This window comes from Artibeus jamaicensis, unplaced genomic scaffold, assembly GCF_021234435.1.
Source record: "Artibeus jamaicensis isolate MK-2021 breed Jamaican fruit bat unplaced genomic scaffold, CSHL_Jam_final contig_233, whole genome shotgun sequence".
Taxonomy (NCBI): Eukaryota; Metazoa; Chordata; class Mammalia; order Chiroptera; family Phyllostomidae; genus Artibeus; species Artibeus jamaicensis.
Genome location: NW_026521486.1, coordinates 65574398 through 65597308, shown reverse-complemented (window position 1 = coordinate 65597308; position 22911 = coordinate 65574398).

Genomic DNA, 22911 nt, shown 5'->3' with positions numbered 1-22911 from the left:
AAGGAGGTAAAGTGAGAGGCCAGGGCTTCGAGCAGAGGCTGGGGACCGTGCAGAAGTAGCCGGAGAGCGGCAGAAGGCCGAAAGCACCGCAGCTGGGGCCGCGCGTCCTCTGTGTGTGGGGAGACCAGCAGCCTCTGGAAATGCACGCATGCACCACACACCATTTCAGTTGATGACAGACCAATGAACTGCACGTGTCACGGTGGTCCTATAAGCTTACGATGGATCTGCAAACTTCCTAACACCTGGTGACAGTGTAGCTGTCCTGGTGTCCTAGTGTGACTCAATTCTTACATGCCGGTGGTGATGCTGGGCTAAATAAACCTCCTGTGCTGCTGGCGCATGCAGTCACCGGCAGCACCTAATGTTTGATAATGATAATAAAACCACTGTTGCAGATTCATGTATTTACTGCACTATACTTGCAATCATTACCTCGGAGTGTGCTCTTCCTACTCATAAAAAAGGTGTTCGCTGTAAAACAGTGTGCCCCGTTATGCTGGTAGCCGCCTCACGTGTCTTGTGTTCACTGTGTCTCTTGCTTGCCTCACTTCCTCTTGTGCTTGACTGAATCCCGTGTTGTACAGTAACATGCTGTGTAGGCTTGTAGCCTGGGAGCCGTAGGCTACATCACATAAGCTAGTTGTGTTGTAGGTTATACCATCCTGGTTCGCATAACTGCTCCCTACAATGTTCTCACAACAACGAAGTTGCCTAACGAAGTGTTTCTCAGAACGTAGCCTGGTTGTTAAGCAGCACATGCTATAACCTACACAAAGACAGTTTGGGAGCAAGAAGTTTATTAGGGATCCATACCTGTGAGAAAGAGGGAAGGAAGCAAACCGGGCAGAGGGAGAAGTGGATGACAGCTGACAAAACCTCAGCCAACTGGAAGAGAAGCTCTGGAGTGAAAATTTCCTATCGGTGCTGCATTGTGATCTGCCTGACTGGCCAGGCATTTATCCCCCGACCTCACTCAGTGATGGGCGAGTGATGGGAAGGGCAGCACCTCAGGTAGAATGCCTGTCCGTAGCTGAAGGAGATCTTGAAGGAACTGAAAGCTACAATCTGCTGACCACTCTTTCAGCTGTCAAAGCAGCAAATCCTTCATTTCTACCACAATGAATAGGAAGCAAAGTTCCCAGTCCCCCTTACCTGAGAGACTCTGAAGTACAGACTAGCCCCAAAGAGGCAGGCTCTGAGTATCGAGAAAGCGGGTGGTCTAATACAAGCCTGAGGTTAGGGTAGAGAGGCTCCTGGGTAGATGTGTAAACAGGGCCAGGAGCCCCTCGGTGAATGCCTTTGAGGGAGCAGCCCCTTCTGGCCACTACATCTGAGACCAGGAGGATTCTGAGAGCAGCCTAGATCTGAGGAGCCCTGTCTTGCCTCTCAAACCACACCTATCCTGTTTCCCACAATCAGACACCAATTCAGGCAAGAGCAAAGGGATCACCAAAGCATTTAACAGCTACATAGTTAACTGACTAGAGGCTGAATTGCCTAACAATAGTTTAAGTGATTGGACAAGACTAAAGTCCCATATTTTGGCTAAAAGTTGGTTTTTAATTTTCTGTTATGTAGCAGGCCAAGAACATCACGATGACCCTTGAGCGTCAGGGAAAGAACATCCCTTATATAGTATTCAAGGAAACGACATCTGCTTTGCACATTTGTTTGTGTTGTGAGTGACATTTTGCACTTGCTGCATTTCTAGGGAAACAACAAACACCAAACAGGAATTCCAGACTGGAAGACAAAAAATGAGATGCGAGGAGGGGCCAGGATTTTGTTTTCTGAGAAAATCCATCATGCAATTGCTAGGTTTGGTTGGTGGACAGTGTGATTTTTTTTGTTCTGGTTTCAGTGCCTACATGAAATTCTGAAATATTAGGAACTTACTCACTTTAACTAGCCATAAAAATTATATGTTAGACAAAGCCAAAGATTTAGCAACCTACAAATCACTTCTGATTTCCCACTACTGTGGAAAAAAATGATCACAGTTGATCTAGCTTCCTATGAATATTACAAGTACCAAAATCTTTTTGGTATTTGTAATTTGGTACTTGCTATGTTTTCTTTGGCAGCTAGAGACCAAAGAAAATTAAATTCTCACCAGCAAATAAAAGCCAAAGACTTTTGGCTTTGAAACACTGGGATCAAGAGATGGCAAGATGTGCGAGGCCAGCCCTCTGCTGTCAGGAGCCCCAGGCACAGCTTGGAATCTGGAATCCGGGGTCAGAGCAGAGAAGCCTGGCTGACCCTGGGCTGCACGGCCCCTGGGAAGCTACAGATGAAAAGGCACCACAAAGCCCAGGACCACAGTGATCCTGACTTACTTTAAACTTACCAAGGTGACTTCTCCCACTCAAAATGCTACTTAGTGATGGCCACAGAAATCTAGGTCTGGAAGGAGCTGTAGCTCCATTTCTGAATCAGTTTTTCTTTGGATGATGGAATGGAACCTAGAGGATTTATTGTGTAACATCATCATATATGTTCTTAGATATACAAACATCCCTCCCTAAGTATCTGTAGGTGAACACCCTTTCCTTTTCCCATCTCCCCTAGAGCTCCATCATGTCGCAAATAAGATTGGTTTTTGTAATAATAATAGCAATAATGATAACAAAAAACTAACATTTATTGAGCATTCACTATATGCCAAGAACTTTACTAAGTGATCTCCAATTATTATTTACTTTTAATTCCCCTGCTTTATGAGATAGTCATTATTATTATTGCCATATTTCCTCGAAGAATATGAGTCTCAGAGAAACTAAGGAACTTTCCCAAGTCCCACATGCAGAATAGAACAGAGTGAGAAGCCAGAAGGGATTCCCAAGTGGGGAAAAACTATCAATCAGGGAGAAAATGACATAATTTTGTCTATGAATTTTGCAGTATTGTCTTAGCTTGGGTTGCCCAGAAAGCAGAGCTGGAGAAAAGGAGCTTATGGTACTTCTCCTGGATTAGGGAATGCATTTCCTGCCATGAGGGATGAGATCATAGCAAAAAAAAAAAAAGGGGAGCTAATAATTGATAACTACATTATCAATACCTGTGAAAAGGGGGGAAGGAAGCACTCTGGGCGGCTAAGCGAGACCGATTGTTCAAATCAACAGTATCTTCCTCCAGCAGTCACGCAAACTGCATCTCAAAACAGTCCAAACAGAGAGAAAGGGGGAAGAATTTATCTGATTGTTGTCTCCTTTTGCCAAGTTTGCCTCATGGGGTATGAACTCCCAGTACTTCAGGGCTTCGCATATGTAGGTCACAAGCAGAGTACTGTGGCATTCAGTATCCTATACTCTGTACTAACACCTCCCAGGATGTGAGGCAAGAAGCTTGAGCTGCAGCTGGAGGTGGGGCACTGTCAGCAGAGCCCATAAAACACTGCTGGAATGAAAACAGGAGATGGGTCAAACTGAGAGGATGCAAAGTGTGTCCTCGCAGGTGCCTGAGACACATGTGTGCTTCTTTCCAACTCAGTTCTAGGATGTTACACAAGGTTGGGATAGTTATTAGTGACTAAGATGCAGAACCCTGGCATGGAAGCCTATGTAGACACCCAGGTGAATTCTCATATCCTAGTCCAGAAAGCAGAGTCTTCAGGCACCTGGGACAAACAGTAGTTATAAAGGACAAAGGGGCCAATGTACAGGAAATGAATATGGAATAGCCAAAAATGTCAGCCGGGGCAGGGGCAGTCAGTTTCTGAAGGTTCCTGAGAAGTCTGTTCTCCTCACTGGAGCAGGAAGTGGAACCATGGTACAGTTTCATCCAGGTTGGAGCATCCAGGTTAAGGCTGTTGACCTGCATAGAAAGCCATTGCATGGCAGCTGACCTGGAACCTGATAGAAGGCCTTGCTCTTGTGCTGTGCCATGGCTTTAGGAAACAAAATCCACTTTGGATACTGTCAGTAAGATAGTATCAGCCACAAGCGCACTTTGGAGTCTGTGACCTACCAATTAGTTTCAGTTAAAATTAATGCTAAGAGCCCTTGGCAGATAACTCTCCATAGGCCTGGAAGCAACCCCTCTAGCTGTGAGGAAAGTGGGCCCTGGTAAGGAAGGGACTTCTGATTTTGGAAGGCTAAGTCACCTGACCGCACCCTTGCTGCAAAGGCAGCTGGGAAAGTATCTGTCATTGTCAACTGATATGGTGGATGGCAAACTCTACCTCACAGATTGGAAGATTGCCCAAACACAGGAAGAGGGTTCAGATTCTAGATGGCCAGAGAATGTCAGATGTCCATTTTTGCCCCCATTCCCTTTCCTGCTAACTGGTTCTTTGCCTGGTACCAGTGTTTTTCTTAGAGCTATATCCCTGATGTCTACTTGGTCTTTGCTAGACTTCCTCAATAAGTAGCAAAGTCAAAAAGAACAAACTCATGTTAGATATAACCTTGAAGGGCTACTCCACATTTACTGCCTGGCTTTCCTTGCTTTGGTTTGTCCAACAGCTCCCCAAGCCCAGAATATGATGTTCTGCATCACAAATCTGCAAACAAACCTGCCACACAGAATCTGAAAATTGGAACCACTTGTAGAAACAGCCACATAGCACATAGTAACCCAACTCCCCAGTGGAGAGTAATGCTGATTTATTGTAATACAGGAGACTGGGGATATAGCTCTTGCTCTCACACTAACCAACTGCATGACCTTGAAAAGTGACTTTATCACTTTGTATTTGGTACGAAGTGTATTTTTTAATAAAAAATGCAAATACAAAGTGTATTTTTTTAATTAAAAATTGTTTTCATTGGAAAGAGCCACTGGAATCAGGATATAGGAAAGAAAAAACTAACACATGGGAGTACTGACAATGTACAGGAAGTTTTACTTTTAGTCGCTACGAGGAGACAGGACAGGTGGTGGTATCTTGATTTGGCTGATGAAGAAACTGAGACTACGGTGTGGTGATTGCCAGAGGGAAAGGCGGGTGAGAGGGAGTAGTGAAGGGGGATGGGGAGGCAATGATGGAAGAAAACTTGACCTAGGGTAGTGAACACACAATAAAATTTACAGATGATGTGTTATAGAATTGTACACCTGAAACCTATAAAATTTTATTAATCCATGTCAGCCCAACAAATTCAATAAAAAGAAACTGAAGCAGAGGGGTCAGGTATTCCCATGAGTCAGAGTTAACAAGCTGCTGAACCAGGAGTCAGTTTCATCCACCCTCAAAGATTTTCTTCTTTCTGTTTCTTTTTTGAAAACAAATTTTGAATTTCACAAACAACAAGAGTATTACCTGTAAAAAACTGAAGTGTTTCTGAAGAGGCTAATGTCTCCTTGGACAACTGTCCTTCCTCACGTCTCCCCACCCAAACAAGCCTGACAAAATTTCTCTTGTTACCAGGTGTAACTACTCATCATTTTAGTACCTATCCCTCCCGAGTGTTTGTATGAATTTATATTGATACACTATGCACACAATGTTAGAAAACATGCAACTTTGTTTAGTTATGTACATATATATATTTCTGCAAAAATGATGGTATCTTTCTGCAAATATCTTTATAAGACTTGCTTTTTCCTTTTACTATAAGTCTCGGAGACCTAGCTGTGTTAGTACACAGAGAACTGTCTCATTCTTGTTAGCTGCTGCATAGAGACACAAGTTTATTTAGCCAGTCCCCAACTGACAGATACTCAATTTGTTTAATATTCAATTTGTTTCCTACTAGGCCATGTTTCTATTCCAACATGGGTCTCTTTTCTCAGCTTCCAGAGATGAATTCTGTAGCCTCCTTTAGCTCAAGAAATTCTGTGACATGAAGGACACAAAATGAGTATGAGTCTAAGGAATAGTAGTTCACTTCCAAAGAATTCATTCAGTAGGCAATAAAAAAACTCCAGACTGTGCAATATCTATGTTACCATGAAAAGCACAGAAACAAAGAGCCTGAACAAAGGACACAAACAGGATGAGGAAGGATAAATGTCTCTCTGGTTATGGGAGATAAACCAGAACTAGTTTGCATTCACTTAACTACGTGACTCAAGGCTTTGCATGGATATTCTTGATTACAGAGGTTTATTCTATAATAGTTGAGATTTAACATTATATTATACAATGTACTGGATACTATACATATTATATTATTTAATCTTAATGATAATCCTTTTGAGCAGATATAACATGTTCATTTATTGATGAAGCAACTGAGGCTTAAAAAGACTAAGTAATTTTGCCTGAGGTTACAAAGAGTAGCCCAACCAAGTTTCAGACCCAAGTTACCGGACTTCAAAAGTCAGTCTTCTTTGCATGTATTATCATCAATTCCTTTTAACTTGGGTTAGTTCAGAAGGATCTGATAAAAAAGAATGGACTCTCGCCTGGCCAGGTGGCTCAGTTTGTTGGAGCGTTGTCCAGTTCACAAAAAAGTTGCAGGTTCAATCCCCAGTTGGCATGTGTGGGAGGCAACTGATCTACGTTTCTCTCTCACACTGGTGTTTCTCTCCTGCTGCCTCCCCCCCACACACACCCATTTTAAAATCAATAAACATATCTTGAGTGAGGATTAAAAATAAAGTAATGGATTCTCATCGGATGTAAAACCTGTCAACACCCTGTTCTGGGATTACCTCTTTAGTTCATTTCCCACTTCCTTCCCTGCCCGGGACCTGGCCCTAAATTACTAACAACTCCTTCGTAACACTTTCCCATGAATTTCTGCACATATTGTTTCTTTTTTCTGGAACATTCTTCTATGCTTTGTCCAGGCAAATCATACTCATCTTTCAGCTAAAGCATCACTTCCTCCAGGAAATTTTGCTGTAGCATCCCTACTCTCAGACCTCTCCAAAGACTGGGTTAGGGACCTTTACCCATAGTGCTTTGTGTTTACCTTTCTTAGTGAACTTGACATAGTGAGTTATAAATATGTTACTTGCCTGATTCCCTGGACTACACAATGTACTCCTTGAGAGCAAGAACATTTTATTCATAACTAAATCTCTAGCCCTCGCACAGTGTCCAACACATAATAGGCATTCAATAAGCATTTGATGAGTAACTCTTAGAGTGATGGTAAAATAAACCCAAAAGTGGACTTTTTAGCTCCTTACATGCTGATTGCCCAGGATGGTCGCCTTAGTTACCCTAGCTGGCTAAAGAACCAGCCTATTGATTTGCCTAACTCCTCCTTCCTGAACTTGCAGGAGGTTTTTGTTCTGCTTTGTTTTATTTCTCTGTGTGTGTGTGTTTTCTGCAAATGATAACATGAGATTGTGGCAGATGGGGTGGAGAAGCCCTGGGTTAAGAAAGCCTGGGAACCTTGGAGACAAAGTCTCAAAAGACAAAATAACCCTTTTTTACTGTAGAGTCCAAATTTATTTTATCTACAAATGAGAGAGGCCATTCCTCTACTCCACACGTGGCAAGTAGAATAACATGCTAAGAAGGAAAAAGGAGCTGAATTTTATTAAGAAAAAACTCAATTGATTGTGTAAGAAAAATAATAATCTCCTGGGAAGTGTCAAAAATGTATCATTATGTAGTTTTAAAGAATAAAAATCAAAAGATCCCAGCCAGAGTGTATGAAACACAAACAGTTTTCACAGATGATAAATTGATCTCCTGTACACATTCTTCTCTTTTCAGTTACAGACCATTTGATGAAAAGAATTTGTTTATTCCAAGTTTGCCAACATAATTTCTGTTTTGACAGTTCAGGGAATGTATCAGCTTTCCTCTAATGGCCTTTGAAGTCTCAAGATGTAGAAATTTGGTATGCTAGACAATGCTTAAATAGTATTTATAGAACTAGAACATGCAACTTGTGTTAACTAAATATTAGGAAGAGAAAAATGGAAAGTGGCATCAGAAGGAAATTAGCATATACTCTAAAAGGGCTGACATCTTCTTCTGGTTATTCAATTATTGTCAAAAATAATAGATAATGATAATTATGGCTAGTATTTTTCACTGAGTGCTGACTACATGGTAGGCACTCTCTAGACCCCAAACATAGTAGGAAGTAAAACAGATATGTCTTGCCCTTGGATAAGTAGACATTAAACAGCTAATAACAGGGGCATGTATATAACTATAAGGTTAGTAGGAAGATAAAGGTTTTGTAAAAGAATAATAGGAACAACCTGCTCTGGTTGATAATCAGGAAACATCTCTTTGAGGAAGTGATATTTAAGTTAGTACCTGAAGAATGAGAAAGAAGCAGTTAGGTGAATAATGGTACGGAAAAAATATAGGTAGAGGCTACAGAATATGTAAACATCTTGACACTGAAAAGAGCTTGTCCTTTCCAAGAAACTGAAAGAAGGCTGTCTATCAGTCATCTTCTGTTTGCTCCTTACATTACTTCCTGCCCCTGCCCCCGGCCCTGCTATGCTGGTATTACCACCATAGGGTGTATCAGGCTATCTCGTCACATGGTTCTGCTATGTTTGGCCAACAGAAGGGACTGGTGGGAGATTGGAAGATATGCAAAAGGGAGAAGCTAGGATATTCCTCCCCCACTTTTCTTTTCTGACTCAGGAGAGCCTGTCCAACAGTGATGACATCTTCTCTGTGGCTTTAGTTTTCTGGCTTTGATGATAACCCCCTCCTTTATTCTGAAACAGGGATAGTTGACTGGTAACAGTCTTTACAGTTTAATGGTACCTTCCTGTACACAGGAGTGTGGTTGTGGTTACAATCAACCCAGTTCCTTCCGTCTAGAATATCATAGGTTTATCAGAAACAGAGGGGCTAACAAGTTCACACATAAAAGCTGCACCCTTCTATTTTCCCACTGAAAAGGAAAAAAAAATACAGTGACCCATTGCTGGAACAGCTTGCAAAACTATCAAAGTTTTGGTCAGGGGAGTTAAGATTTTTAATCATGACTCACATGATCAGAAATCCACATGGAAGTAGCTGCCTGCATTTTTCTTCTTCCTGGTAATGATAATGAGTTGAAAAGTCTACCCTTAGCACAGGAAAACTGCAAGAGATCTACATTAAGTTGAGCGTATGTTGCTTATACACTCACACTCATAGTTATCGATGCAGCACTAATTCTGTTTTAGCTTCTGTACTAGATACTTTATATATATATTACATTATATTTTCATGATAAGTGAAAATTACCCTCAAGGCTGTTAGTATTATTTTCTCCATTCTGTAGAAGGGAAACTAAGGTTTGGGAATATTATCAAACTTAGGCCAAAAAGATGGTAATTTAATACAAACCCACATCTGTTTGACTTTAAAATCCACAATAATGTTATACACTATAGAATCTCTTTTTGTCAGTAATCTCATAAGAGCTAAGGTGCATGGTGGATTACAAAACCATGGTTTGGAGCACAATCAGCTTTAGCCATAAGCAGTTACTGAGCCAAGGCTGCTGATGTGTGACTGGTGGCAAAGGGCCGCTAGATCCTATAGGTTTGCGCATTTAAGGGAGAAGTGAACAGAATTTCAAACATTTGTTGTTGTTGTTTACATAAAAATTTCAGATGTGTTGCGCTGCCCCCCAGCCAGTGTTGGATGCCCAGGATCCATCTCACTGAATGCAAGGTGGGGCAAGAGTAGGTTTACAGTCGTTTTGTGGAAAATAATTCACTAATTAGTAAATAACTACCAGAATAAACTATGTTTTGTGTGCTCACATCTTTAAACCTACTTTTGCCCCGTGCTGTATTATGACTGGTTCATTCTTTATCACAGAAGGCACATAATGAGGGTGTTCAGTGCTAATTCCAAACAACTGCAGTGGTTCTCTAGAATACTATGCAAAAATTCTTCTTGGTGTGAGTCAACAGAAAAGAATGCTTCTCGTCATCTGCTATGATTTGAAGTATAATGAACGCACAGGGAAATTTCTACCTGCTACCCCTGCCTTGGCAACACACTGCTGGCACTGAAAAATGCCTTAATGCTTTCAGTTTCCTCCTTCTACTGGACTTACTGGCCAATTCCTCAAACTCTTACAAAACAAGTCATTGTCATACAGCATACTGGATGTGTTATTAGGGAAAAAAGCATTAATTTCTTCTTTGTTCCTGAAATATAAAGCTATGAAGAAGAAGAGAGGGGAGTTTGATAATGTTTGCTGACAGAGTAAACACAGGATGAGTGACTTGACACCACACACACTAGACCTGGAACAGCATTAATTCAGAGGAGCTCAGAGAAGCAGGAAGAGGAGTAGGCAGGCACTTTCTCTTTTGCCTGCTGCTCTCAGGGACAGTGCAACATCACCTAGCAGGACAGCTGTCCAAACTCTGTACACTAATAAGCTATATACTTTGGGTAGCACCAGCATCAACTCTAGTGTGATGAGAGCCTTGGTCCAAGCCTCGATGGACTTCCCTTCCCTGCCATCTCAGCATTCATGGTTGAGACAGTACCAGATCATCACTTGCTTGAAGAGGAGCTCAGGTAGAAGTCTTCCAGTTTCAGGTGTCTAATGTGTGGAACCTTGGCCTCTAGACCTGTTTCTCTACCTAAGTATTCTCTTGGGATATTTGCAAAATGGTTCTGCCCTGTAGGAAGCCAAGTCTCACTCTGGGAGGCCTGTCAGGGCCTAATCTCAGATAAATTAATCTTTACTTCTACTGCTACATAATCCTGAATCCCTCTGAGAACCAGCTAGAATTAAGAACATCTTGTCAGAATATGTTTGGCTGGGTTTTTGCCAACACGTAATGTGGCTTGGCCTATAGTACTTATATTGTCATCCTACCTACTGAAAGAAATTGATCAAATCGAAAGCCATCATTTCATGACTCAAGAGTAATTTTCTGCACTTCTCCCATCTTAATTCTTGGTAGTTCCATTATAAGCAAATATGATTTTTCTAATGGCTTGATCTCTTAGTTCCTTTGAGTTCTTTTTCACCAGTGGTTTTCATTCTTCTTCTAACTTAGCCACTTAATGCTACATTCATATTGTACCTCTTATTATTTATCGCCAATAATTGCTAATCCTTTATTATCTGAATTTCACACCACTACTTCTTGTCTTTCCTGTTCACTCCCTCTAAAATTCACCTTGCACAATCCTTTGACCCTGTCAGGACTTCTAGTTTATTGATCCTAGGACCTTTTCCTGTCCCTCGTCCCTCTTTCTCTTCTCTTGTTTCCCATTTTAAAAACTGTGATAACCACAGGAGAATTTTACAAAGCATTTACCGACAAGCTAACCCCAATCCTTCACAGACTATTCCAAAAATTCCATGAAGATGGAAGACTCCCAAACTTGTTTTATGAAGCCAGCATCATTCTAATCTTGAAACCAGATAAAGACAAAACAAAAAATGGAAACTACAGGCCAATATTACTGAGGAACATAGACACTAATATCCTCAACAAAATCTTGACAAACTGCACCTTGGCAATGCATTAAACAGATCATATACCATGATCAAGTAGAATTCATCCCAGGGATTCAAGAATGGTACGATATTCACAAATCAATAAACATAATACATCACATAAGCAAAAGGATAGACAAAAATCACAGGATCACATCAATAGATGCATAAAAAGCATTTGATAAGGTACAGCACCCATTTATGATGAAAACATGCAGCAAAGTGGGAATAGAGAGAGCATCCTTCAACATAATAAAGGCCATATATGAGAGACCTCCAGTCAACATCATATTCAATGGGCAAAAACTAAAAGTTTTCCCACTAAGATCAGGAGCAAGGATGCCCACTTTCACCATTCCTATTTAACATAATATTGGAAGTCCTAGCCATAGCAATCGGACAAGTAAAAGAAATAAAAGGCATCCAAATTGAAAAGGAGGAAGCAAAACTGTCATTGTTTGCTGATGAAATGACAGTGTACACAGAAAATGATAGTGTACACAGAAGTCTATAGACTTCACCAAAAAACAACTCAACCTAATAAGTGAACTTGGCAAAACAGTGGAATACAAAGTCAATTTTCAGAAATCAAAGACATTTTTGTACACCAACAATGAAATATCAGAAGTGGAAATCAGGAAAAACATTCCATTTGCTATAGCAACAAGAAAAATAAAGTACCTAGAAATAAACCTAACCAAGGAGGTAAAAGACCTGTACTGAGAAAACTATACAACACTGAAGAAAGAAATTAAAGAGGACAAACACATGGGTGTATACACCATATTTATGGATTAGAAGAATTAACATCATCAAAGTGTCCATACTACCCAAAGCAATTTATAGATTTGATGCAATCCCTATTAAAATACCAGTGATGTATCTTACAGATATAGAACATTTCAAAGATTTATATGGAACCATAAATGACCCCAAATAGCTGCTGCAATTTTAAGAAAGAAGAACAAAGTAGGAGGGTATCACAATACCTGATACCAAACTATATTACAAGGCCACTGTAATCAAAACAGCCTGGTACTGGCATAAGAACAAACACATCGATCAATGGAACAAATTAGAGCCCAGAAATAAACCCAAGTTTCTATGGTTAATTAATATTTGACAAAGGAGGCAGAAGCATAAAATTAAGTAAAAATAACTTCTTCAACAAATGGTATTGGGAGACCTGGACAGCTACATGCAAAAAAAATGAAACTCGATCACCAACTTACATCATATACAAAAATAAATTCAAGGTGGATAAAAGACTTAAATATAAGTCATGACACCATAAAAGTCCTGGAGGAGAACATAGGCAGGAAAATCTCAGCTATTCCACACAGCAACATTTTCACTGATATGTCCCCTAGAACAAGGGACATAAAGGAAATAGTAAACAAATGGTATCTCAACAAAATAAATAACTTCTGCACAGCTAAAGAAACCAGCATTAAAATGAAAAGAGAACCAACTGTATGGGAAAATGTATTTGCCAATGATACCTTGGACAAGGGTTTGATCTCCAAAATATATAAAGAACTCACACAACTCCATTCCAGGAAGACAAACAACCCAATTAGAAATAGGCAAAAGACCTGAACAGTCATTTCACCAAGAAGGACATACAGAGGGCCCAGAGATATATGAAAAGATGTTCAGCAACACTAGCCATCAGAGAGATGTAAATTAAAACCACAGTGAGATACCACTTCACACGGGTGAGAGTGGCCATCATAAACAAATCAATAAACACCAAGTGTTGGAGAGGATGAGGAGAAGAGGAAACTCCAGCTCACTGTTGGTGTGAATGCAGACTGATGCAGCCACTGTGAAAAACAGTGTGGAATTTCCTCAGAAAACTAAAAATAGAACCGCCTTCTGACCCAGCAATTCCACTGCTGGGATTATATCCTAAGAACCCTGAAACACCAGTCCAAAAGAACTTATGCACCCCAATGTTCATAGCAGCACAATTTACACTATCCAAGTGCTAGAAGTGCCCAGCAATAAATGAGTGGATTGAAAAACTATGGTACAAGGAATTTAGGACTTCTGGCCAAGATGGAAGCATAGGTAGATACACTGTGCCTCCACACACAACCAAAAGAAGGATGAGAACAATTTTAAAACAAAAAACAACCAGAACTGGCAGAAAATCAAACTATATCAAAGTCCAACAATCAACTAGCTAAAGAAGACACACTCATCCCAATGAGTAGGAGGGGCAGAGATGGGCGCATGAAGAGAACTTGCGGCAAGGTTGTGGCTGGAGGACCAGGGCGGGCAAGGCGGAGGCTGTGGACCCAATGCTGGATTGTGGAGTGGGGCACACAAGGCTGCAGCTGGCCAGCAAGGCTATGGCGGCAGCTGGTGGAGAAGGCGGTCTCACATTCACATGCAGATAAACTGGGAGGAACACCTGAAGAGTGAGACAGACCTCGCAACCCAGAACTCCAGCACTGGGGAATAAAGCCTCAAACCACCAATTGAAAACACCTGTGGGGGTTGAGGCGGCAGAGGGAGAAACTCCCAGCCTCACAGGAGAGTTTCTTGGAGAGACCCACAGGGTCTCAGAATGTACACAAACCAACCCACATAGGAATCAGCACCAGAAGGGCCCAGTTTGATTGTGGGAAGTGGGAGAAGTGACTGAAAGCCAGCAGAAAGCAGAGCAAGTGCCATTGTTCCCTCTCAGACCCATACCCCACATACAGAGTCACAAGCCAGAAATGTGGGTTGCCCGGCCTAGGTGAATACCTAAGGGTTCGCCCTTCACTATGTAGCAGGTGGGTCAAGACAAAAAAAATGGCCCAAATGAAAGAACAGATCAAGCTCCAGAAAAATTACAACTGAGCAGTGAAGAGATAGACAACCTATCAGATGTACAGTTCAAAACACTGGTGATCAGGATGCTCACAGAATTGGTTGATTTGGGGCACAAATTAGATGAAAAAATGAAGGCTACACTAAGTGAAATGAAGGAAAATGTACAGGGAACCAATAACGATGGAAACAAATTTTCCCATCCTAAGCCCTCACTCCATAGACAGCCTGGGATTCTCACTCCCTCTTCCAGTCACTCCTTCCTCTCAGCCCCCCTGCCTTTCCTCTTCTAGGGACTGAACTGCTTTCCAGGGAGATGCGTGTACTCACACTCAGTTCAGCAACAGCTGCTGCTAATTAACTTACTCAGATTGCTCCTCCTAGAAGAGTGATGTAATGGCTTCTAAATATTGGACAGAACTTCTGCTTTTGAGCATTGTGAGATTATCCAACTGGCAAAACAAGCAATAAAATCAAAGTTAAATTACTTTCTCCCCTATACTTAGGCTTTAGACTCTGGAGGAGAAAGGTCAGCGGGGTCATGGGAAAAGAGGGAGGGGGAGAGAAAATTAAGACTTCTGAATACACGAGGAAAAAGTCCAGCCATTGTTAGTATAACAAGAATGGTTTGTGCAACATCAATGTAACCTGGCAGCCAAGGAGAGTGGACTGGAATGTTCATGCATAAACAATGATGAGTTCATTGTATTAGTCAGTGGGGACAGTAGACACTGTTGAGTGAGCATGTGTACTGTGTGGCCATCACAATCAAAATGACTAAGTGAATAAAACAATGAATCTGTATCAAATTTTGCATTAAGCTTCAATATTCCTCCATGGAAACTATTCAGATGATTCAGAAAGCCAGAGCTATGGGAAACTGGTGACTGGCATCTTCATCATGACAATACCCCCATCATGTATCTCGTCTTGTGCAGTTTTTTGGCAAAACATCAAATCACCCAGGTGACTCAGCTCCCCTACAGCCCAGATTTGGTGCCCTGTGACTTCTGGCTTTTCCCAAAACTAAAATCACCTTTGACAAGAAAGAGATTTCAGACCATCATTGAGATTCAGGAAAATATGATAGGGCAGCTGATGGTGACCGGGAGGACTCTGTGCAGTCCCAAGGTGCCAACTTTGAAAGGGACTGAGGTATTATTGTCTGTGGATGATATTTTTTGTATCTTCTATCTTCTTCAATAAATGTCTATATTTTTCTCTTTTTTATTTTTTAAATTTAATTATTGTTCAAGTACAGTTTTCTGCCTTTTACGCTCACCCCCCACCGGTGCTCCCCACCTCCCTCCCATTCCCCCTCCCTTAGTTTTTGTTCATGTGTCCTTTATACTTGTTCCTGTGAATCCTTCCCCTTTTCCCCTGAAATTCTCTCCCCTCTCCCCTCTGGTCTATTTTTCATATTACATGGGTGGATACCTTCTAGGCAGACCTGGTATATGTAACGAGAGCCTAAAGATCTCTGAGAAACTCCACACCTCAAAAAGATTGGGAGAAGTGTTAAAAAGTTAGTTTAATACCTATATTCTAATTAACAACCGAGAACACAGCTGGACTAGATGGGATATGAAAATGGTCTAGGACAGCTATATGTAGGAAAAGAAAAATAATAAATAGGGCAAGACAAAATGGTGGTGTAAGTAAATGTTGTACTTTCGTTCTCTCCAAACCACATCAAAGTTGTAAGTAAACTTTAGAACAAATGTTATGCAGAACCACCTGAAATCTAGCTGAATGGGAGTCCTACAACCAAGGATATAAAGAAATCACATTGAGACTGGTAGGAGGGGCAGAGATGGGAAACAGGCTGGTTCCATACCCAAATAAAAATCAGGAGGGATAACTCAGTTATAGAGGTCCCCCCTGAAGAGTGAGGGGTCCCAGATCCACCCCAGGGCAACCACCCCAGAGTTTCAGTGCCAGGAGAAAAGTCCCCATAACTTCTGGCTATAAAAACTCATGATAATTGTGGGTGAGTGAGATGGAGGACACCTGGAATCCCAGGTGTTCTTAAAGGGCCTGTACATGGACTTACAGACCAACTTGATCTAAGCTCCATTGTTGGGACAGCAGCAGGAAAAGCACCAGGGATACACAGGGAGGAACTAAACTGTCTGGCATCAGGGTGAGAGCTGGAGGGGCAGCTTTCTGCCAGACAAAAGTGCTGGCAGAGGCCATTGTTCCTATTTTGAGCCCTCTCCCCATAAAGCCGGCAGGCGGTGGGGCATATTGGAGTCCCCACCAATTTGGCTAACACCATTCTCCCACCCTGAGATTCCCTGAGAGCCCACCCCACCCAACTTACAGGCCCACCCAAGCTATTTCCAATGGCTTTTTCATACAAATGGCCTGTTTTGGCTTATGCTTCAGACTTTCCTAAACTCCCAAACAGCATCTGGCTTCAGTGTGTTCTATACCTCTCGCTAAGTGGTCCCAGACCTGGCATTAACAGCAGCCAGCCTTGGTTTCCCATTTAGCTTATTTGGGGCACCTCCAAGGCCAGCACAAGTAGCAGCCATATGTGGATCATTTTGTAGCTCCTGCTGGGTGGTCCTGGGCAGAACACAGTGGCTGACATTGGCTTGCACCTCCCAGGAGGCCCTAGATCCAGTGGGCAACTTCTAACCATGTAAAAGTACAACCCAACCACCTCCATAAGCAATACACTCAAGGGGCAGACTCAGTAGGTACCAAAACTCTGCTGAAGGAAGTGTTGCTCTGTGGGGTGGTCCCCTGCATAGCTGACCCTCCATGGTGGTTGCAACCAGTCTTTGAAGCAGAGTGGCCTGGGGGAAAGTCTCTCCCATTGGCGTGCCAACCACAATCAGGGTTCAACAACAGAAAGATATATACAGTTCATGTGATGGGGTGGGAAGCACCTGGAGTGCCCAGCTTGGGTGATAGAGGAGGCTGTTCCACTGACCCTACAGAACCTACTACATAAGGCACTCTACCAAGCCCGGGAGATATAGCAGCTCTACCTAAAACATGGAAACAAATACAGAGAAGCTACCAAAATGAGGAGACAAAGAAATATGTTTCAAATGAAAGAGCAGAATAAAACTCCAAAAAAAGAACTAAATGATGTGGTGTTGCATGAGGAGAGGTGGAAGAGGGTAAAAGAGGAATAAGTGGTGATAGAAAAAAAGAACTAAATAAAATAGAGACAAGTAATCTACTAGATGCAGAGTTCAAAACACTGGTTATAAGGATGCTCAATGAACTTAGGGGAAGAGTAGATAAACTTACTGAGAATTTTAACAAAGAGATAGGAAACATAAAAGTGGAACTAGAAAACACAAAAAGGAACCAGTCAAAATGAAGAATACATTATAGGAAATCAACAGTGGAGTAAATGAAGCAGACTTTGAAGAGAAGGAAACAGAAAACACCCAATAAGAATAGGAAAAAGAAAAGAGAATCCAAAAAATAATCATAGTAAAAGGAACCTCTGGAACAACTTCCACTGTAGCCACGTTCACATTATAAGCATGCCAGAAGGAAAAGAGAGAGAGAAAGGAATTGAAAACCTATGAGAAAAATAATAATGAAAAACTTCCCTGATTTGATGAGGAAAATAGACATGCAAGCCCAAGAAGCACAGAGATTCCCTAACAAGATGAACTGAAAGAAGCACACACCAAGACACATCATAATGAAAATGCAAAATGTTAAAGAGAGAGAATCTTTTTAAAAAGAGTTTATTTATTTTTAGAGAGGCAGGAGGGAATGAGAGAGAGGGAGAAAAACGTCAATGTGTGGTTGCCTCTCATGCACCCCCTGCTGGGGACCTGGCCCGCAACCCAGGCATGTACCCTGACTGGGAATCCAACCATGACCCTTTGGTTCACAGGCCCATGCTTAATCCACTGAGCTAAACCAGCCATGGAAAAGACAGAGAATCTTAAAAGCAGGAAGAGAAAAGCAGTTAGTCATCTATAAAGAAGATCCCATAAGACTGTCAGTTGATTTCTCAACAGAAACTTTTGCAGGCCAGAAGGAATTGGCATAAAATATTCAAAGTGATGAAAAGCAAGGACCTAAAACTAAGATTACCCTATGCAGTGAAACTATCATTTAGAAGCAAAGGATGGATAAAGAGCTTCCCAGACAAGAAAAAGCTAAAGTTCATCACAACCAAACTAGTATTACATGAAATATTAAATGGTCTTGTTTAAGAAGAAGAAAAAAGTAAAATATATAAATAATAAAGTGACAATAAATAAAGTATCAACAATTAAATCTAAAAAAACAAAATAAACAAACAGAACAGAAAGACTTGCAGACACGGAGAACACTATGATGGTTGCCAGATGGGGGGAGTAGGGGAATGGGTTAAAAAGGTGAGGGAATGGGAAGTACAATAGGTAGTAACAGAATAGTCATGGAGAAGCATAGAGAATATAGTCAATAATATTGTAATAACTATGTATGGTGTCAGATGGATACTACATTTATTGGGATGATCACTAAGTAAGTTATATGTTGTCTAATCAATGGGGTGTACACCTGGAACTAATATAATATTGTGTGCCAACTATAATTAAAAAATAAAAAATTATCTTGTTAAAAATAATCATAATCATAAAATAATAATTATAGACCTTGGGAAAAATAAGAGATGTTAAAAATAAGAGTAGTCAAGAAGATGGAGACAACTGCACATGAATGACAATAAAAATAGATAAAGAAATAAAATTGATCTAGAAAATATTTTTTAAAAGAGTAGTAAGGAAACAAATGGGCAATCTCCTTGCTTTCCTAATTTGAAAGTGAAGGTGATTATGAGCCAAAGTATGTGCTGAACATCTCAGAGAGGCTTTTGCATAAAAAAGTGAAAAAATGCCAAAACAATATTTTTAATAGTATAGCATATTACAATTATTTACATTTAACGATGTAAAACTTTAACATCAAAAAAGGATCAGTATGATTATGTTCATCATCGGAAAATTCTAGACTTATTTAAAAATCCATGCCCATGATGTAATCTTCTCAGGTAGGTGTATGAGTGTTCCCTTCTTTCAGCCCTGCAGCAGAGCCTTTGGATTGAATGTGGAAACTTAGAAATGGAGGCTTTTTACATTAGAAGCTTGGGCCACAGAGGAGCCCCTTCCATCCAATTGGCCTGGTAAGTAATGTATTAAGCAAGGGGAGCCTGCTCCCCTCTGTTGTTCACGCAGGAACTTGTTTCAGCTGTGCTTCCCTCATTAGGCAAATCACTGGCCTGTGGGTAGCTTGTGCAGGAGTCAACAACACTCCTACCTGGGACCTGGCCCACCTGTCAAACCTGTTTTCAGGCTGGCTATGGGACAGATGATGACAAGTTAGTGGGAATGGAAGGAGAGGGCAATACTTTTTCAACTCAGTCCATAATGAGCTGAGAGAATGGGGTCTCAGACCTTAGACAATGGGTCTCAGAGCTGGCTCTGCAATTGTGCGCATGCTGCGTGCTCTTGGGCAGGCTCTGTGCCTGTCTGTGGGCTCTGTCCTTGTGCCTTCGGCTTCTTGTCTCTATTTCACAGAGCATCTCAATATCTGGCCTCTCCTGGCACAGCCTGCTTTCCAGTCCCCCTTCCTCTTCTCCCATTTTGATTCTGCTTGTAGGCTTGGTTATTTGTTTAAGAAGCTCCGAGGGAAAAAATAATTTCTTTATCACCCCTAAATTCTTCTTACTGTTTCTGTCCTTTTCCTTATCAAACCTGGCTTCCAGAAGACCTGATAAAATAGCTTGCACTGAGGAGGTGCAGTGAAATCCCCCTCCCAAAGCATCTTAAGTAACAAAAAAGCTTCATGTCAAAAAAGCAATTTCTAATTGTACTTTTTTTTTTGGCATCAGGAGAAAGAGAGACTCTTTTTGAATGAATTTGCTGGGAGAGACTCTCTGTGTGTTTAGAATTTTAGTTAAGTAAATTAATAAATCATCATTTTCTTATCTACGAAATGCAGATTGTACTAATATCTACACAAAAGTGAGATAATGCATATAAAAGGAAGTATGTGATAAATGTCTGTTGCTGCTGCTGCGGTTCTATTATTTAGTTTTGCCTCTGCATCAGGTGCAGGGCTAGGCAATGGGAGAGGTGACCAGTACAGTGGAAACAGAACAGTTCTCCAGACCTCCAGGAGCTAAGCCTAAAAGAGAAGTCATTTGCATTTAGACAACTTAGTTAACTCTCCTTCAAAATGTTCTTTCATATATTACCTCATGCAACTCGCTTATTTTTGGCAGGTGTGTGTAATTTTCTTAGTCTCTAAGAGACTAGGAGATTTCAAATGACTTGCTCAAGGTCCACACCCAACTTGAAACAGATGTTTTTTTAAAGTGAACATGGCATAAAGGTATGTATATCACAGCAAAATGCACTTGGTACAAATAATCCTGGAAAATTACTGAACATGGGGCTATGGGAGAGGAGGACGGATGAAAACAAGAACAAACTTTTCAAAAGTTTTTACTTCAACATTTTAAACTCATACATTTGAGTTAGGATTCAGAACACAGATCACTGTAAATATAAAATATAACATAATAGGAAGCCAGCAGAAATGCTCCTTGCGACTAAGCTTTTATTCATGTTGTCACATTGGAAGAGCCATATGCCAGCTTCTCTCCTTCCTTCTCTCTGTCTCAGCTCCTATGTATTTGAATGGGGTGGAGGTTAGTACACAGATACCCAGCATGAGTAGTTAGTCAGTAAAATAAGCTCTATGTTATAGTATATTTTTATAAAAGTGAACATTTAATCAATTCAAGAGCATACCTGTCATTTTCATTATGAATCTATCAGTAAATTTTAGATTCTATATGAGGTGATCAGGTGGAGTTATATTTCCCCTTTCCTGGAATAATAACAAAAACTGATGAATTCTGCAATCACTGACTCCATCCCTTCTGCCTCCACATGACACCTGGGTACCAGAAGCCAGGATTTGAATTAAATAGCATGGTTTGTTCCTCATATTTCAGTTTTTGTTGCTATTGTGTATGAAATCTATTTTTCTATTTAATGGTTAACTACTTATTGCTATACTACTACATTTTTATGGCTCATTTAGGCAACCCAATATTTGATCTTCTCTTAAAGGCCATTCTGCTGTTAGGTCCCCTTGAGGATAGAGAAGTGACCATATGATGACAGAGGAGAAGGCTGGGGAGGGGGGTGACTCTCTACCAAGCGTGGGATAGAGGCATCTGGATCCTTCTGTGTAGTATCACAGGAACTCTAGGAGTGAAGCTCTGAGTGCCACTGGGACAGGAAAGTGGCGGCTGTGGGGTCTTCACTACAGAACACCCCCTCCCCAACCAAACAATCATTCTTGTAGTATTGTTGGGCATTCCTGGTCTTGTGGCTTCAGGCTCTAGTTCTGTTCCCCTCCCACAAATTCTATGAATGGGCTAATACATATTTTAATATATATTATATATATATTTAATATATATTTTTCTTCCTTAAACCAATACTAGTTCCTTACCTAGTCTCTGTAGATTACTCTGTAGCAGTTAAAGAAGAGTTGGATCGACCCTGGCCAGGCAGCTCAGTTGGTTGGAGCGTTGTCCTAATACCTTAAGGTTGTGGGTTTGAACTCTGGTCAGAACACATACGGAAGCAACCAATGAATGTGTCAATAAGTGGAACAAATTGATGTTTCTCTCTCTCTTTACCTCCCTCTCAAATTAATAAATAAAAAATTTTAAAAAAAGAATTGGATAAGTTATAAACACTTACATGAAATGACCAAAACATTCTTATGCAATAAAAGCAAAATGCAGCATCATAAATCAATAGAGCATATTTGTTCATGTGTATATATATTTGCAAATGCATAGATAACTTCTGAGAGACTACAAACCCAAGTGATAATAGCAGTAGCCTCTGGGGAGGGAAGTGGGACTAGGGAACAAAGGGGGAAAATACATGTAGACTTTTCCCTTTAATGCTCTCGATTTTTGTCCTTGAATTTTTACAAGAAGAATGGTTTCAAGTATTGCTTAGGTATTCAATACAATGAAACAAAACAAACAGAAAAAAAGAAAATCACTGGGCCAGAGTATAGCAAATACAGACCAGGAGGCTCCAGCTCCCTATCCACTTGATTCTTTTGAGCCAACAGTATAAGCATCATACCACATACTGAATACAGTGGAGATGAAGATGAATAAGGGAGGGCCCCTCTGCCCTCAGCAGGCCTGACAAGTAGACACACAAATGATAAATAGTACGTAGCGTTGTAAGTGGAAGGCTAGCAATACAAAGAGGATTGGTGGGGAGCTCCAGGAAGGCTCCTCCTAACCCACCCCAGAAAGGCCAAAGAGGCACAGCAAAGATTTCCTCGAGAAGGTGGCGCGACTCTCCAAGTCTTGAAGAGTAAGAGAAAAGGGAAGGAAGGATTAAGAGTGTATCTGGGGTGTTCTATGAAGTGTGAGAAGGATTATATTCCACTCTAGCTCATCCTCAACAAAGCCATTTTTATCCACCACATGAATGAAACAGCGTAAAGCAGGCCAATCAGAGGGACCAGGGAATGACCGGAGGCACAACCAGAGCATTCAGTTGGAGCCAGAGCAGCCATGGGGTGACACAGGCAGGTCCCGAGGCCAACTCAGGGACAGCTGTCTCCATCACTGAGAGGAATGCAGAAACTGAGGGGCTTCCTTGGGCAGCATTGTTACCAACTACCACCAGCATCCTTTTTAGGCTGTGCAGGCCTTTACTAGGAGTTTGCTGTGTTA